Genomic DNA, 17,846 nt, shown 5'->3' with positions numbered 1-17,846 from the left:
TCTTACCAATGCTGAATCTTGTGAAATTAATGCTGCTTTGCTGAATCTTGTCATGAAAGATCAATTCGCCGGCCTTCCTAGTGAAGATGCCGCTACCCATCTAAATAGCTTCGTTGATTTGTGTGATATGCAAAAGAAGAAAGATGTGGACAATGATATTGTTAAATTGAAGCTATTTCCTTTTTCGCTTAGAGATCGTGCTAAAGCTTGGTTTTCGTCTTTGCCTAAAAATAGTACTGATTCATGGAATAAGTGCAAAGATGCTTTTATCTCAAGTATTTTCCTCCCGCTAAAATCATCTCTCTTAGAAACTATATCATGAATTTTAAGAAACTTGATCATGAACATGTTGCACAAGCTTGGGAGAGGATGAAATTAATGATACATAATTGCCCTACACATGGTTTCAATCTTTGGATGATTATACAAAAAATTTATGCCGGATTGAATTTTGCTTCTAGAAATCTTTTAGATTCGGCCGCGGGAGGCACTTTTATAGAAATCACTTTAGGAGAAGCTACTAAACTCCTAGATAATATTATGGTTAATTATTCTGAATGGCACACCAAAAGATCTACTAATAAAAAAGTGCATGCGATAGAAGAATTAATGTTTTGAGTGGAAAGATGGATGAACTTATGAAATTATTTGCTACTATAAGTGTTTCTTCTGATCCTAATGATATGCCTTTGTCTACTTTGATTGAGAACAATAATGAATCTATGGATGTGAATTTTGTTGGAAGGAATAATTTCGGTAACAACGCTTATAGAGGAAACTGTAATCCTAGGCCGTATCCTAGTAACTCCTCTAATAATTATGGTAATTCCTACAACAACTCTTATGGAAATTTTAATAAGATGCCCTCTGATTTTGAGACTAGTGTTAAAGAATTTATGATTTCTCAAAAGAATTTCAATGCCTTGCTTGAAGAAAAATTGCCTAAGATTGATGAATTGGCTAGGAACGTGGATAGACTTTCTCTTGATGTTGATTCTTTGAAACTTAGATCTATTCCACCTAAGCATGATATCAATGAGTCTGTCAAAGCCATCAGAATTTCCATTGATGAGTGCAAAGAAAGAACCGCTAGGATGCGTGCTAAGAAAGATTGCTTTGTAAAAGCGTGCTCCTCTAATCTTTATGAGAATAAAGATGAAGATCTAAAAGTTATCGATCTGTCCCCTATTGAATCTTTGTTTTGCAATATGAATCTTGATAATGATGGGACTGAAGATGAGCCACCTTTACCTAGAAGGCATTCCAAAAATTCGGAGTTTCTAGATCTTGATGCAAAAATTAGTAAAAGTGGGATTGAAGAGGTTAAAACTTTAGATAGCAATGAACCCACTATTTTGGATTTCAAGGAATTTAATTATGATAATTGCTCTTTGATAGATTGTATTTCCTTGTTGCAATCCGTGCTAAATTCTCCGCATGCTTATAGTCAAAATAAAGCTTTTACTAAACATATCGTTGATGCTTTGATGCAATCTTATGAAGAAAAACTTGAGTTGGAAGTTTCGATCCCTAGAAAACTTTATGATGAGTGGGAACCTACTATTAAAATTAAAATTAAAGATCATGAATGCTATGCTTTGTGTGATTTGGGTGCTAGTGTTTCCACGATTCCAAAAACTTTATGTGATTTGTTAGGTTTCCGCGAATTTGATGATTGCTCTTTAAACTTACACCTTGCGGATTCCACCATTAAGAAACCTATGGGAAGAATTAATGATGTTCTTCTTGTTGCAAATAGGAACTATGTGCCCATAGATTTTATTGTTCTTGATATAGATTGCAATCCTTCATGTCCTATTATTCTTGGTAGACCGTTCCTTAGAACGATCGGTGCAATTATTGATATGAAGGAAGGGAATATTAGATTCCAATTTGCGTTAAGGAAAGGCATGGAACACTTCCCTAGAAATAAAATTAAATTACCATATGAATCTATTGTGAGAGACACTTATGGATTGCCTACTAAAGATGGCAATACCTAGATCTATCATTGTTTTTATGCCTAGCTAGGGGCGTTAAACGATAGCGCTTGTTGGGAGGCAACCCAATTTTTATTTTAGTTTTTTGCTTTTTGCGTCTGTTTAGGAATAAATCTTTGATCTAGCCTCTGGTTAGATTTGTTTTTATGTTTTAATTAGTGTTTGTGCCAAGTTAAACCTATAGGATCTTCTTGGATGATAGTTATTTGGTCTTGCTGAAAATTGCAGAAAGTTTCTGTTCACGAAAACAATTGTTAAGAATCACGAGAACGAGATAAAATACTGATTCCAATTGCAGAAGATCATTAAAAAAAATTCTAGGTCGTCCTATTTTGGTAGAATTTTTGGAGTTCCAGAAGATTGCGTTAGTTACAGATTACTACAGACTGTTCTGTTTTTCACAGATTCTGTTTTTCGTGTGTTGTTTGCTTATATTGATGAATCTATGGCTAGTAAAATAGTTTATAAACCATAGAGAATTTGGAATACAGTAGGTTTACCACAAATATAAATAAATAATGAGTTCAATACAGTACCTTGAAGTGGTATTTTGTTTTCTTTCGCTAACGGAGCTCACGAGATTTTCTGTTAAGTATTGTGTTGTGAAGTTTTCAGGTTTTGGGTAAAAGATTTGATGGATTATGGAACAAGGAGTGGAAAGAGCCTGAGCTTGGGGATGCCCAAGGCACCCCAAGGTAAATCCAAGGACACCAAAAATCCAAAGCTTGGGTATGCCCCGGAAGGCATCCCCTCTTTCGTCCTCAACCATCGGTAATTTACTTGGAGCTATATTTTTATTCACCACATGATATGTGTTTTGCTTGGAGCGTCTTGTATGAGTTGAGTCTTTGTTTTTTAGTTTGCCACAATCATCCTTGCTGTACACACCTTTCGAGAGAGACACACATGATTCGGAATTTGTTAGAATACTCTATGTGCTTTACTTATATCTTTTGAGCTATATAGTTTTTGCTCTAGTGCTTCACTTATACCTTTTAGAGCACGGCGGTGGTTGTATTTTATATAAATTATTGATCTCTCATGCCTCACTTATATTATTTTGAGAGTCTTAAACAGCATGGTAATTTGCTTTAATTGTGAAATTAATCTTCCATATTGAGTTCATTGAATGTTATGAGAAGTTAGATACTTGATAAGTGTTTTGAGATATAATGGTGGTAATATTAGAGTGTGCTAGTTGAGTAATTGTGAAATTGAAAAATACTTATGTTAAAGTTGGCAAGTCCCGTAGCATGCACGTATGGTAAACGTTGTGTGACAATTTTGACACATAGGTGTTCTTTTATTGCTTTCCTTATGAGTGGCGGTCGGGGACGAGCGATGGTCTTTTCCTACCAATCTATCCCTCTGGGGGCATGCGTAGTAGTACTTTGATTCGAGGGTAATAAACTTTTGCACTAAGTATATGAGTTCTTTATGACTAATGTGAGTCCATGGATTATACGCACTCTCAACCTTCCACAATTTTCTAGCCTCTACGGTACCGTGCATTGCCCTTTCTCACCTTGAGAGTTGGTGCAAACTTCGCCGATGCATCCAAACCCCGTGATATGATACGCTCTATCACACATAAGCCTCCTTATATCTTCCTCAAAACAGCCACCATACCTACCTATCATGGCATTTCCATAGCCATTCCGAGATATATTGCCATGCAACTTTCCACCGTTCCGTTTATTATGACACGCTTCATCATTGTCATATTGCTTTGCATGATCATGTAGTTGACATTGTATTTTGTGGCAAATCTACTATTCATAATTTTTTCATACATGTCACTCTTGATTCATCGCATATCCCGGTACACCGCTGGAGGCATTCACATAGAGTCATATTTTGTTCTAAGTATTGAGTTGTAATTGTTGAGTTGTAAATAATAAAAGTGTGATGATCATCATTATTAGAGCATTGTCCCATGTGAGGAAAGGATGACGGAGACTATGATTCCCCCACAAGTCGGGATGAGATTCCAGACTAAATAAAAAAAAAGAGGCCAAAGAAAAAAAGGGAAGGCCCAAAAAAAGAGAGAAAAAGAGAGAAGGGGCAATGTTACTATCCTTTTTCCACACTTGTGCTTCAAAATAGCGCCGTGATCTTCATGATGGAGAGTCTCCTATGTTGTCACTTTCATATACTAGTGGGCATTTTTCATTATAGAACTTGGCTTGTATATTCCAATGATGGGCTTCCTCAAAATGCCCTAGGTCTTCGTGAGCAAACAAGTTGGATGCACACCCACTTAGTTTATTTTGTTGAGCTTTCATATATTTTTAGCTCTAGTGCATCCATTGCATGGCAATCCCTACTCCTCTCATTGACATCAATTGATGGGCATCTCCATAGCCTATTGATTAGCCGCGTCAATGTGAGAGTTTCTACCTTTTTTGTATTCTCTCATAACCCCCATCATTATACTTTACTCCACCCATAGTGCTATATCCATGGCTTGCGCAAATGTATTGCGTAAGAGTTGAAAAGGCTGAAGTGCGTTAGAAGTATGAACCAATTGCTCAGCTTGTCATGGGGGTTATGCATGATGAGAACATTTGTGTGACAATATTGAAACATAGCCTAACTATATGATTTTGTAGGGATAAGCTTTCTTTGGCTATGTTATTTTGATAAGACATAATTGCTTGGTTAGCACGTTTGAAGTATTATTGTTTTTATGTCAACATTAAACTTTTATCTTGAATCTTTCGGATCTAAATATTCATACCACAATAAAAAGATTTACATTGAGAATTATGCTAAGATGCATTCCACATCAAAAATTCTTTTTTATCATTTACCTACTCGAGGACGAGCAGGAATTAAGCTTGGGGATGCTTGATACGTCTGCAACGTATCTATAATTTTTGATTGTTCCATGCTATTATTTATTCTGTTTTGGATGTTTAATGGGCTTATTTATACACTTTTATATTATTTTGGGGACTAACCTATTAACCGGAGGCCCAGCCCAAATTGCTTTTTTGGGTGCCTATTTCAGTGTTTTGCAGAAAAAGAATATCAAACGGAGTCCAAACGGAATGAAACCTTCGGGAACGTGATTTTTGGAACAAACGTGATCCAGAGGACTTGGACTGGACGTCAAGCAACAGACGAGGAGGCCATGAGGTAGGGGCGCGCCTACCCCCCAGGCGCGCCCTCCACCCTCGTGGGCCCCTCATGGCTCCACTGACCTACTTCTTCCTCCTATATATACCTATGTACCCCCAAACCATCAGAAGCGACCATGAAAACCTAATTCCACCGCCGCAACCCTCTGTACCCGTGAGATCCCATCTTGGGGCCTTTTCCGACGTCCTGCCGGAGGGGGCATTAATCACGGAGGGCTTCTACATCAACACCATAGCCTCTCTGATGATGTGTGAGTAGTTTACCTCAGACCTTCGGGTCCATAGTTATTAGCTAGATGGCTTCTTCTCTCTCTTTGGATCTCAATACAAAGTTCTCCTCGATCTTCTTGGAGATCTATTCGATGCAATCTTGTTTTGCAGTGTGTTTGTCGAGATCCGATGAATTGTGGGTTTATGATCAAGATTATCTATGAACAATATTTGAATCTCCTCTGAATTCTTTTATGTATGATTGGTTATCTTTGCAAGTCTCTTCGAATTATCAGTTTGGTTTGGCCAACTAGATTGATCTTTCTTGCAATGGGAGAAGTGCTTAGCTTTGGGTTCAATCTTGCGGTGTCCTTTCCCAGTGACAGCAGGGGCAGCAAGGCGCGTATTGTATTGTTGCCATCGAGGATAAAAAGATGGGGTTTATATCATATTGCATGACTTTATCCCTCTACATCATGTCATCTTGCTTAAAGCGTTACTCTGTTCTTATGAACTTAATACTCTAGATGCATGTTGGATAGTGGTCGATGTGTGGAGTAATAGTAGTAGATGCAGAATCGTTTCGGTCTATTTGTCACGGACGTGATGCCTATATACATGATCATACCTAGATATTCTCATAACTATGCTCAATTCTATCAATTGCTCGACAATAATTTGTTCACCCACCGTAATACTTATGCTATCTTGAGAGAAGCCACTAGTGAAACCTATGGCCCCCGGGTCTATTTTCCATCATATTAATCTCACGTTATTTCCATTACTGTTTACTTGCTTTCTTTACTTTTACTCCTTATCATAAAAATACCAAAAATATTATCTTATCATCTCTATCAGATCTCACTCTCGTAAGTGATCGTGAAGGGATTGACAACCCCTTTATCACGTTGGTTGCGAGGTTCTTATTTGTTTGTGTAGGTGCAAGGGACTTGAGCGTGACCTCCTACTGGATTGATACCTTGGTTCTCAAAAACTGAAAGAAATACTTACGCTACTTTACTACATCACCCTTTCCTCTTCAAGGTAAAACCAATGCAGTGTTCAAGAGGTAGCAGTTCACATCATTGGAACTTTTCTATTGAATCTAGAGATGACATGTTTCTCAATTCCTATGAGGAGGGATTAGAAAAGAGATGTAATTTGGTTCATATCATAGGAACTTTTCTATTGAATATACGCTAATGTTTATTTTCCTTTGAAATTATGGGAGTATAGGAATCCATTCATATGAACCAAGTGGCTCTAAAGCTATAGAAATGATATCATGTTTATTTCCTTTCAAATGTGGAGTATATGAATCTGTTCCTATGAACCAATTGGCTCTAAAGGAAAAAATCCTATAAAAATCATATCATATAGAGTTCCTATGATATTCCTCCACACCAAAGGATGGTTGAAATTGCCGCAGGTGATACGATGGTCTTTCTTTGTAGACTCCTCCCCCATCTTTATAGTTACCTCTCGAAGATGAATGAAATGATATATACAGGGTATTCTACATGTGCAATTTGGTACACAAAAACTCGGTAAAAGTTTGCGATGTTCGAATTTTTAATAAAGCTATATGCACTGCATTTTGGAAAGGAGGGAGCATACGGCAGTTCCTAACACTCACGTGGAAGATTTGTGTGTAGGAGGAGTGGCTGTTCTGTTAAATGACATGGCAAAACTGACACTCTCAGATGCCGATCTAACAGTTCTTACGGCGTTCATCAGGAAAAGGCTTGTGGCGAACGTTTGTCGGATAATGATTTACGGACACATGCATTGATACATGCCCCCCTCTCTCTCACGCACACGCACCCTCACGAGTCACGGCTCTCCCGAGTCCTCTCGCACCCACCGTCTATCTGCAGGTAGACGTCACAAACATATGTGCTCTTCACACCCTACCCTCAGAACTTCTAAAAAACAAAAGACGTCGCGCACATTTTATTTTAGCTCACACGTCACACACTTATACTATTACTCTTGTGGCGAACGTTCTTTGGGCATAGTATATTGTACTCTCACGAAGAGAAGCGGGGCACGCACGCACTAGTTCTCTCACACCCACTCGCGGGTACACGTAGGAGCGCATTTTTTGAAGCTGGTACAACAAAATCACTCCACTATATATATAAGCAGGAGCCTTAGCGCTTGCTTTACTAGGGTTCCTCTCGTTCACTCTCTCATGCTCTCCAGATCTAAGCAAGTCATAAGTGGCCACACTCTCTCTCAGCTCACGGCTGGTCACAAATCCGGTCGGACAACCTCGACCGGGGCAGGGGTGTAGGTGCATCGTTCACGCTGTCGTCGGCGGCGAGGGAGGAGACCAACGGCTGCCCGCGCGTCCCGATCAGCGGCCGTGCGGTTCTCTCTGAGAGAGCGCCGGCTCGGGAGGGCCTCCGACCCCTTCTTCCTCCCTGCGGTATTGTGCCCAAGATGCGGCCTCCCGACGCCGTCTTTGCTAGATGCCGACGACCCTCAGGTATATATTTCTTCGAACCTGCCTTGCTCTACTGCCCTAGCTCCCCACTTGGCTTCGTTTGGATCTTTTTCTACTTTCGTCCGCTGTTCCAAAGCCACCTAGACTTTTACTATTATTAGAGGTAAAGCTAGTTCATACAGTCGACTCTAAGAGTTGGTTCAAACAGGGAAGAAAGTGGGAAAGTTGTAGCATGAATCTAGGACTTGGTTCTAAGAGGAAACGGGGGAAAGTAGTAGATACTGGCTACCGAACCGGTCTCTTGGTTGAAAAAGGAAAGAAAGTGATGGGTGTTGGGGGACAACGCAAATGAGAATGAGCAGGTCTAGATTTCCTGTGCTCACATAGGAAAATGTCGTCGAGGAGATAAAAAATGGGACAAATGCAGACATGCAGCCTAAGTGTTTGCCGCTCTCGGCAACCACATCTGCCTCACCACTTTATGCCCCTGCTGTCCCTATGCCCATATCGCTACCGTTAATGTAAAATCACATGAAGCATTAAGCAATGCGACCTAATGTCACTATAAGTAATGGTCTAGTGCTGTCGACAAATTGAAGCAATGCCACCACCATTTTATGAAGTGCTTCCGTCTTGCTTTATTTCCCATGAATTGTGTTTTTGCAGTTACACTTAAATCTACCGCTAACATTGCTTCATCCTAGTGGAACTACACAAATTTGATTGCACATTTACTGACCATGTGCTACTCTCATGACAGTAATACTAATGCTATTGTTCTGCATGTTAATCTAGTGGCAGTGTTGATGTGATGTGATGCTACTTACTTAAGGACACTTTCATACTGTCAGTCTAGTGCCAATTATAACACAATAGATGCTGCTGTTAATCATACGCCACTACAAATATCTGTCACTGTTTAAATAACCGTATTTCGTATTTGCGCAAACATGGATGTCTGTCTCCATATCATTTCGGGATGTCTGTCTCCGTATCGTTTCTATCCGCGCAATCAGAAGCACACACGTCAGTTTTAGTAGAACTACGCAAAAATGAGATGGCTATCCCTCGTTGTCGTCCTCTAACCACCCGTCTTCCAGGTATTCCTACATTCACTACAAAAAAAGACACATTCGTGACATTTTGGGCCGAACGAAAATCTTTTCTGTCATACTTATGACACTTCTATGACGATAATTGTGACAAAACACGGTATCATCATAGATGTGGTGGGGTCCTACTTCTATGACAAAAAATCATGACAGAAAATGGGCTTTTCGTCCTGGGCGGGCCGGAGACGCAGCTGCATGACATTCTTTGGGCCGTCCATGACGGAAAATATCGGGGTGTTCCCGTTTACGGTGGGTGGTCGGGGCCGAGCGATGCGCGTTTCTATCGTACACGCACGCGCGTGGGTGCGAGGCGTTCGGCTCTAACTGAACCCGAGCGACTGCACTGCAGGCTACGCGTTGCTGAACCCGAGCGATCGATCGATGGCTGTTAACTGAACCCGATCGAGCGATTCCTTCGCTACTGTTGCTAACTGAAGCCGGTCGATGCTGCCTCTGGATGAACAGTGAGCATTGCTGGGGGGGGGGGTTTGGATGAACAGTTCCCGGTGGGGGTGGATGAACAGGACCCCGTGGCGTTGCCTCTGGATGAACAGGACCCCGATCGTTCGAGCCGGTTGGGGCTGGATGAACAGGACCCCGTGGAGGGCAGGATGAACAGGACCAACCCGTGAAGGGCTGGATGAACAGTAGATGGTGGAGGGCTGGATGAACATTAGCCCGTGGAGGGGTGGTTGAACAGGAGCCCGTGGAGAGGGCTGGTTGAACCCGAGCGATCGATCGATGGCTGTTAACTGAACCCGATCGAGCGATTCCTTCGCTACTGCTGCTAACTGAAGCCGATCGATGCTGCCTCTGGATGTACAGTGGGCGTTGCAGGGGGGGTTGAATGAACAGTTCCCTGTGGGGGTGGATGAACAGGACCCCGTGGCGTTGCCTCTGGATGAACAGTGAGCGTTGCTGGGGGGTTTGGATGAACAGTTACCGGTGGGGGTGGATTAACACGACCCCGATCGTTCGAGCCGGTTGGGGCTGGATGAACAGGACCCCGTGGAGGGCAGGATGAACATGACCACCCCGTGGAGGGCAGGATGAAGAGTAGACGGTGGAGGGTTGGATGAACAGTAGACCGTGGAGGGATGGTTGAACAGGAGCCCGTGGAGAGGGCTGGTTGAACAGTAGCCGGTGGAGTAGCGCGCGGTGGAGGCTGGATGAACAGGAGCCCGTGGATGAACAGTCGCAGGTGGAGGCTGGAGGAGGTCGACGGTGGATGAACAGTAGCCCGTGGAGGCTGGAGGGCGTCGACAGTGGAGATGAACAGTATCCCGTGGAGTCCCGTTTTGCGGTACGCCACACCCCTCCCGATGAACAGGACCCCCATTTCGACCGTAGCGCTCCAACACAAGTCCGTTTCCTCCGTTTTGCGGTACGCCACACCCTCCCGATCAACAGATCCCCGTTTCAACCGTAGGAGGTCCGTTTCCTCCGTTCTGCGGTACGCCAGACCCCTCCCGATGAACAGGATCCCGTTTCGAACATGGTCGGTCGAACACAAGGCCGTTTCCTCCGTTCTGCGGTACGCCAGACCTCGTTTCCATCGGCTGTTCCATCTAAGCCCTCCCGATGAACACGACGACGCATTTCGTTCCGACACAGCCGGTTGGCTCCCCATGAACACGACGACGACGCTGTTTCTCCGTTCCGACCCAGCCATGTACACGAGCCCTGGCCGTACGTATGCGCGAGTAGGCATTCGAGACCCTGCCCGTATGTACGTACGTGGCCGTATTTTCTTTCTTGCACACTGGCCGCTGTACATATGTGTACATGCTACGTGCGCGCCTCTACTACGGAATGTGCGAGCCTCTACATTGACCAGTATGTACGTACACGTTCGCGACCAGAATGACAACGCTATGTACGCTTCCACCAGGTGGGTCCCGACTGTCAGGCACTTCCTTGCGTGCGAAGATGTAGCTGGTGGGTCCCAGCAGTCAGGGGGACGAATCATTTTTTTTGCTTGGACGCACTTCCTTGCGTGCGAAGATGTAGCTGGTGGGTCCCAACAGTCAGGGGGAAACGTTTTTCTCGCGAAATACGGTGGCCCGTCCGGTGGGTCCCTTCTGTTAGGTGGAGGAATAATTATTTTGCGCGTAATAAGGAGGCACTTCCTTGCTGCGGCCGTGGACCCAGATGTCAACCTCTCCACGTACAGTCCATGTCTGATGGAAGCCGTTCCTTGACCATGTTAACCACGCCGCGCCGAGAGCACCAGGGCGGTGGACGACGGCGAGGCCAAGGAAGGGGACGACGCGGAGCCGGGGAAGACGCGGCAGTGGAAGCCCGCGCGGAGAGGAGTACGAGGGTTCACTGGTTCGGCTGCGGTGTGAGGCTGCCGTCGCTGCGGGGCATGGCCAGCGGTGGGAATAGTAGGGGGCGGTGTGGCTTCCGCGGCAGCACAGCCGGCCACGGGAGGCAGGAGCGTGCGGCACGACCGGTGCTGCTTTGGGCGGCTGGAGCAAGAAGACCAGAGGTTGAAGAAGCACTACGGCCGTTGGATGGACATCGTACGGTCACTGGAGCTAGAATCGTTCATATTGACTAAGTTGACAAAGCACTCCGTCCCCGTCAACTTAGTAGGCCCACAAGTCAGCCTCCCACCAAGGTGGGTCCCAACTAGCAGGGGGAGTATTCATTTTTTTGTGCATAATAAGGAGGCACGTCCGGTGGGTCTGAGCTGACAGCGGGGGGAAAGTTTTTTCACGAAATACATTGGCCCGTCCGGTGGGTCCCAGCAGTCAGGGGGGAAACATTTTTTTCACCAAATACGGTGGCCCGTCCAATGGGTCCCTGCTGTCAGGTGGAGGAATAATTATTTTCCATGTAATAAGGAGGCACTTCCTTGCGGCTGCCGTGGACCCACCTGTCAGCCTCTCCACGGACAATACTCTTTCGATGGAAGTCGTTCCTTGACCATGTAGACCGCGCCGCGCCGAGAGCACCAGGGCGGTGGACGATAGCGAGGCCTAGGAAGGGAACGACACGGAGGCAAGGAAGACTCGGCAGTGGTTTCCCACGCGGAGGGGGGTACGACTGTACGAGGGTTTACTGGTTCATCTGCCGTCGCCGAAGAATAACAGTAGGTGTGGGTGAGTAGAGGGATGGCTAGGCCAGCGATGGGAGTACGATGGGGCAGTGAGGCCTGCGCGGCAGCACAGCTGGCCGCGGGGAGGAGGGAGCAGGCAGTCCCGCTGGCGCTTGTTTGAGCGGCTGGAGTAGGAAGAGCAGAGATTTAAGAAGCACGACAGCCGTTGGATGGACATCCAACAGTCACTGCTTGTGCGTCAACCTTTTTTAGGAAAGCCTCAAATCTGTGGAAAACAGCATACAACCCATCTGCCATTATTTCTAATAATTTACAACCCATTTGCTAATTCTTAAGGTTTTTTTGGAGCCCATATTCTTTTTGTTAGCATTACAGCCCATATTGTGGCCAGGGTTAAAAAATTATACGAAATTTTGCATATTTCGGTGCGGTCCGAACTATTTTTAATCTTGAAATTTCGAGTCACATTCAAACTAATTTTAAAAATAAATGTATATCAATATAAAATCCAACAAATTGTCCACGCATAAAAATTAATGCAATTTAAAATCTCGAAATGAAAAAAGAAATTTGAAACTAATTGCCGGTTTGATGTGTTTTAAAAATGTACAGCCCATTTCTCATTACTGATAGGCCATTTTCTTGGCCAGCCGAATGAAGCTCTCCTCATCTTGAAAGATTTGCAGCCCAACAGGCCTGACAAAGCGACTTACTTGGCAAATCACAAAAAAACTGGGCTGTGGCCGTGGACCCAGCTGTCAGCCTCTCCACGTATAGTACTCTTCTGATAGAAGTCGGTTATTGAACACATTGACCACGCCGCGCCGAGAGCGCCAAGACGGTGGACGACGTCGAGGCCTAGGAAGGGGACGACGCGGAGCCGGGGAAGACGCGGCAGTGGATGCCCACGCGGGGAGGAGTACGAGGGTTCACTGGTTCGGCTGCGGTGTGAGGCTGCCGTCGCCGCAGAATAACAGGGGGTGTGGGTGAGTAGAGGGATGGCCTGGCGAGCGGTGGGAGTAGTAGGGGGCGGTGAGGCCTCCACGGCATCACAGCCGGCCACGGGAGGCAGGAGCACGCGGCACGACGGCGCTGGTTTGGGCGGCTGGAGCAAGAAGACCAGAGGTTGAAGAAGCACTACTGCCGTTGGATGAACATCGTACGGTAACTGGAGCTAGAATCGTTCATATTGGCTAAGTTGACAAAGCCCTCCGTCCCCGTCAAATTGGTAGGCCCACAAGTCAGCCTCCAACGATGCTGGGTTCCAGCTGGCAGGGGGAGTATTCATTTTTGTGTGCGTAATAAGGAGGCACTTCCTTGCGTGCGAAGATAGCTGGTGGGTCCGACTTGAGAAGGCGTATAGAACAAGCTAGTGTACCAGTAAAGAGACGTTGCTGAGTCGTAGAAAAAAGAGAGACATGCTCCTGTAGCTGGTTCTCCTGTAACCTAGACTATGACTATATATGGTGCTATGCTACTCTGCAAGTAATGAAACTAACATATCCAACGTTCGCTCCTCCTCTTCTCTACTTACTCTGCCTATCATCAGAAGCTCTGGCCGCAGCAACCATGTCCGCTGGCTGCTCGTCCACCTGCTCTTCAGCAGGCAACAACCAAATATGCGCCAAGTCGCCACCCGTACCATCGCCTGTGGGTCTCATCACACCCCGGCCGGCACACGCACCGCAGCCGGTTGCTCATCGCAACCCGCTGCCGTTGGTGTGGTGCCACTGCTGCAAATCACGCAGAGTCATCCGTCGCGTCTCAACCACAATCCTCAACCCTGGCCGAGTCTTCTACAAATGCCCGAATCATGGGGTAATAATATGTTTAAGTGTTGTTCTGCTGCTTTCAGTTGCTGATATTTTTAATAGTTTGGTTGATGATCTTCCAATTTGATTCGTGCAGAAAAGGGAAGATTCGTGTGATTTGTATTTCTGGGAAGTTGCTGATGTGGGGGAGTGCAACTAAGCTGATTATTTGGTTAGCCGAGGAATCCCAATACCAGTAGGTTGGGGTGTTGGACAAGTAACCGAAGGAACGGTAGAAGAGGAAAATGCAGAGCAGAAGGTTAAAGATGCAATTCCTCTAATCATGGCCAAGCAACAGCTGCTGAACGGCCTTGACAGCAATGAGGAGATGAAAGAGCTTGTGAACATAATGGGCAAAATCGATGTGCTCTGTAGGATGATTGTCCCTTTATTTGCAGTGTATGTAGCACTCGTGATGTATTTAGTGGCTATGACATGAGCACTTTGCTGAAACTAGTAATGAATGAAACCTGTGTAGCAGGCTGGGCGTAGTGTTGTGAACATCTAATGATTTCTATTAACAGAAATCAGGGGGTATCCCCTTTTGCTCATAAATAAATAAATAGCATAAGCCCTTTTGGTAATAAATAAATAAATTAGCAGAGGACCTATCGGGTCAGCTTTGTTCTATTCGAAGACGTCGAGCTAATTGCAGTGCAACAGCAAACTATGTCATCAAATTCAAGTTTCACAGCCAAATATGAGTACAACTAAACAACAATGTCATCATGTTTTAGTCTTCATACAATCACCAAACACAAATCAGCATACATAACAAGTGATGTTCTCACAGGAAAATACTAAACAACATGTTCATCAGGTTTCAGTTGTCATAGCAAACACAATTACACATAGTAGATAAAAAACGTCTTCTGACAGGCAAATACGACAAAAGCAATGTAATCATCATCCGCAGCAGCAGCGTCAACATCTTCACCATGTGTATCAGTCTGAATCGTAATTCCCCATGGTGTCATCTTCTTCTTCGTCCTCAACGTCCTCGAACGTTGGCTTCTTCTTGATCAACTCTTGTATGTCCATAGCACGACAGGCAATCTTTTCGCCAACGTCATTGGCGTGATGGTTCTCAAAGATATTAGGAACATCTGTGTTATCTTGTACATCAGGAGCAGTGTAAGCATCATCTTGTTGTGCAACTTCATTAAACGAATTCCTCTGCTCAAACCTTTGCACTACTCTCCAGTCATCGCTACGTGCAAATGTGTCTTCCAAGAAAAATATCTATGTTGCTTGATTTGCCAAAATAAAAGGCTCGTTGGTCTAGTACGCCGCCTTGACATTGATGGATTTGAACTAATCATCAGCTCTGGGTTTTGCGATCCTGGAAAACAGGTTATACCAATGACAACACAACAGAACCATACACCAATGATCCTCAAAACTGGAGATATACTGCAACTGAACAATGTCTATTATGTTAGCATACATTCCAGTTGTCTCTTTTTCATACGTATCCGTGTTCATGATGGCACTGTTTTGTGTCTTCTTGCCTTCGTCTCGTGCAAGGGTGTTGTAGCGCACATCTCCAACAATGAAAGATTCATAATGTCTTACCCGAGTATCAGGACCCATTTCTAGTGAGTAAAGGGCATCATCAACTGCCTGCCCATCCTCCCGCATCTTCTTAACCTATGGTTAGAAAATAGACAAGCTGATCATCTTATGTACTCAATATATTAAAAAAACTGACAGTGCAATTCAAAAGCTTACATGGCTCTTGAACCATTTCGCAAATCCTGCCATAACCAGTTTGTCAATGTTTCTTGGATTTTGCGGTAGTAACTCCTTTTTGTAGATGCTGCACAACATAGTGATCACGTCAAACATCTAAATATATAAGAATGTGCTGCATGTTTAGTAGATTACGATGTATAAGCTGCAATACTTAGCACTTACTTGATATAAGGTAGTATCTCAGGACAGTTATTCAACACATACCAAACCATTTTGTCCAAATCTTTAGGTTTGTCCTCTTGTTGACTCTTCCCTGTAACTCGAACAGAATAATCGAAAACATTGAGCCCGGGATTGTCTTCATCCACGTCTTTGCTAAGCTGATCAGCTGTTTCAATGTATTTTGAGCAGAATGTCAACGCTTCTGTAGCAATGTACGCCTCTGCAATGGAACCCTCGGGTCTAGCTCTATTCCTAACATAGCCCTTGAAAGTGCCTAGCCGCCTTTCAATAGGGTACATCCAGCCATACTGTACTAGACATCTAAGTAGTGCCTCATCAGGTAGATGAACAGCCAAATGCACCATCACATCAAAGAAGGCTGGAGGATATATCTTCTCAAGGTCGCATAGAATAGTTGGTATCTTGTCTCTAAGACGCTCCAAAGCATCTATCCTAATATTTCTATTGCAGATTTCCCTGAAGAATTGTCCCAACTCTGCAACTGCTCTGTATAAGTCAGGGCGGCCCAATCCTCTAAGGATAACAGGTAAAACCCTTTGAAGTAGGACGTGGCAGTCATGAGTTTTCAACCCTTGTACCTTGTCTCCATCTGCACTGACTCTCCTTTCAGGGTTGGAAGCAAATCCATGTGGGAATCTCACACGTGACAGGACCTTGCAGAATTCTTTTCTTTTTACCTTGTCCAAGACATACACAGCTGGTGCCATATCTCGTGGTTTACCTTCATCTTGCACCTGCATATCCTTTCTGATACCCAGGTGTGTCAAATCAATCCTAGATTTTAAGGTATCTTTCGTCTTGCCTTCAATATTAAGAAGTGTGCCGATAATGCTGTCACATATATTTTTCTCGATGTGCATCACATCATGATTATGCCGCAGATCCAAATCTTTCCAATACTCCAAGTCCCACAAAGTGGACCTGCGGGTAAACAATAATCTCTCTTCTGCCCTACCATGCTTCCTTTTCCCGCTACCATTATCAGGATGGTTTTCTGGTGTAATATGCTTGACCTTCTCTAATTCCACTTGCAACTCATCGGCGGTGAGCCTCTTTGGTGCATCACGGTTTTCATGCTTTGCATTGAACACATGTCTTCGGTATTTTCTAGGATGCGGCTTGTCCTTGGCAAGGAAATGGCGGTGTCCAATGTAACAGACCTTGCTAAGTATTGTGTATGACAGCGGATTCCTGTCACAGCGAACACATGCATTGTAACCATGTGTCGTTCCCCCTGACATAGTGCCCAAAGCCGGATAATCATGGATGCACCAAACTATAACAACACGCAGAAAGAAATCAGCTGGTGGGCTGCTATATAGGTCTTGAGTGAGAACACCCCTCCATAGCTGTTGAAGTTCTTCCACAAGAGGCTCCATGAAAAAATCAAAATCCTTTCCAGGACTTTTTAGACCTGGGATGAGCAAAGCCATCATGTAGTTTGATTCTTTGGTGCAGACATTTGGAGGCATGTTGTAAGGGATAACAAGCACTGGCCACATGCTATATGTGGCTCTGGTGGCCAAATGGGTTAAATCCATATGAAGCTAAGCCAAGTCTAATGTTTCTCGGGTCAGCAGCAAACGTTTCGTGCTTCTGATTGAAGCTTTTCCACTCACTACCATGTGATGGATGGCTCATTACATTCTGATCTCTGAAATCCTGGTTCCTAGAATGCCACAGTACATCCTCTCCTGTTTCAGCATCATGAAACAACCTCTGCAATCTTGGTGTAATTGGAAAATGTCTCAGAACATTATGAGGAATCCTCTTCACAGCATCGCCATCTTTCCATCTTGATGATTTGCATTTCGGGCATTCACTTAAGTTGGCATAATCCTTCCGGAACAGAACACAATTATTCTTACAAACATGTATCATATCATATCCAATTCCAACTGCACGAAGGAAATTCTTCATTTTACTGTAGGTGTGTGGCAGCTCTGACGCATCTGGAAAAGCTTTGCGGAAAGCAGCCAACATCGCATCGAATGATTTGTTGGTCATCCGCTCAGATGTCTTCACCTGAAGAAATGTGACCATAGCTGAGAATACTGACAGCTTATTTCCTGGGTGACAACCACGTTGCATTGTTCCAACATGCGGGCCCACCGTTTTT

The sequence above is a fragment of the Aegilops tauschii genome, chromosome 3 (assembly GCF_002575655.3).
Source record: "Aegilops tauschii subsp. strangulata cultivar AL8/78 chromosome 3, Aet v6.0, whole genome shotgun sequence".
Classification (NCBI taxonomy): Eukaryota; Viridiplantae; Streptophyta; class Magnoliopsida; order Poales; family Poaceae; genus Aegilops; species Aegilops tauschii.
This window is presented reverse-complemented; position numbering follows the sequence as displayed.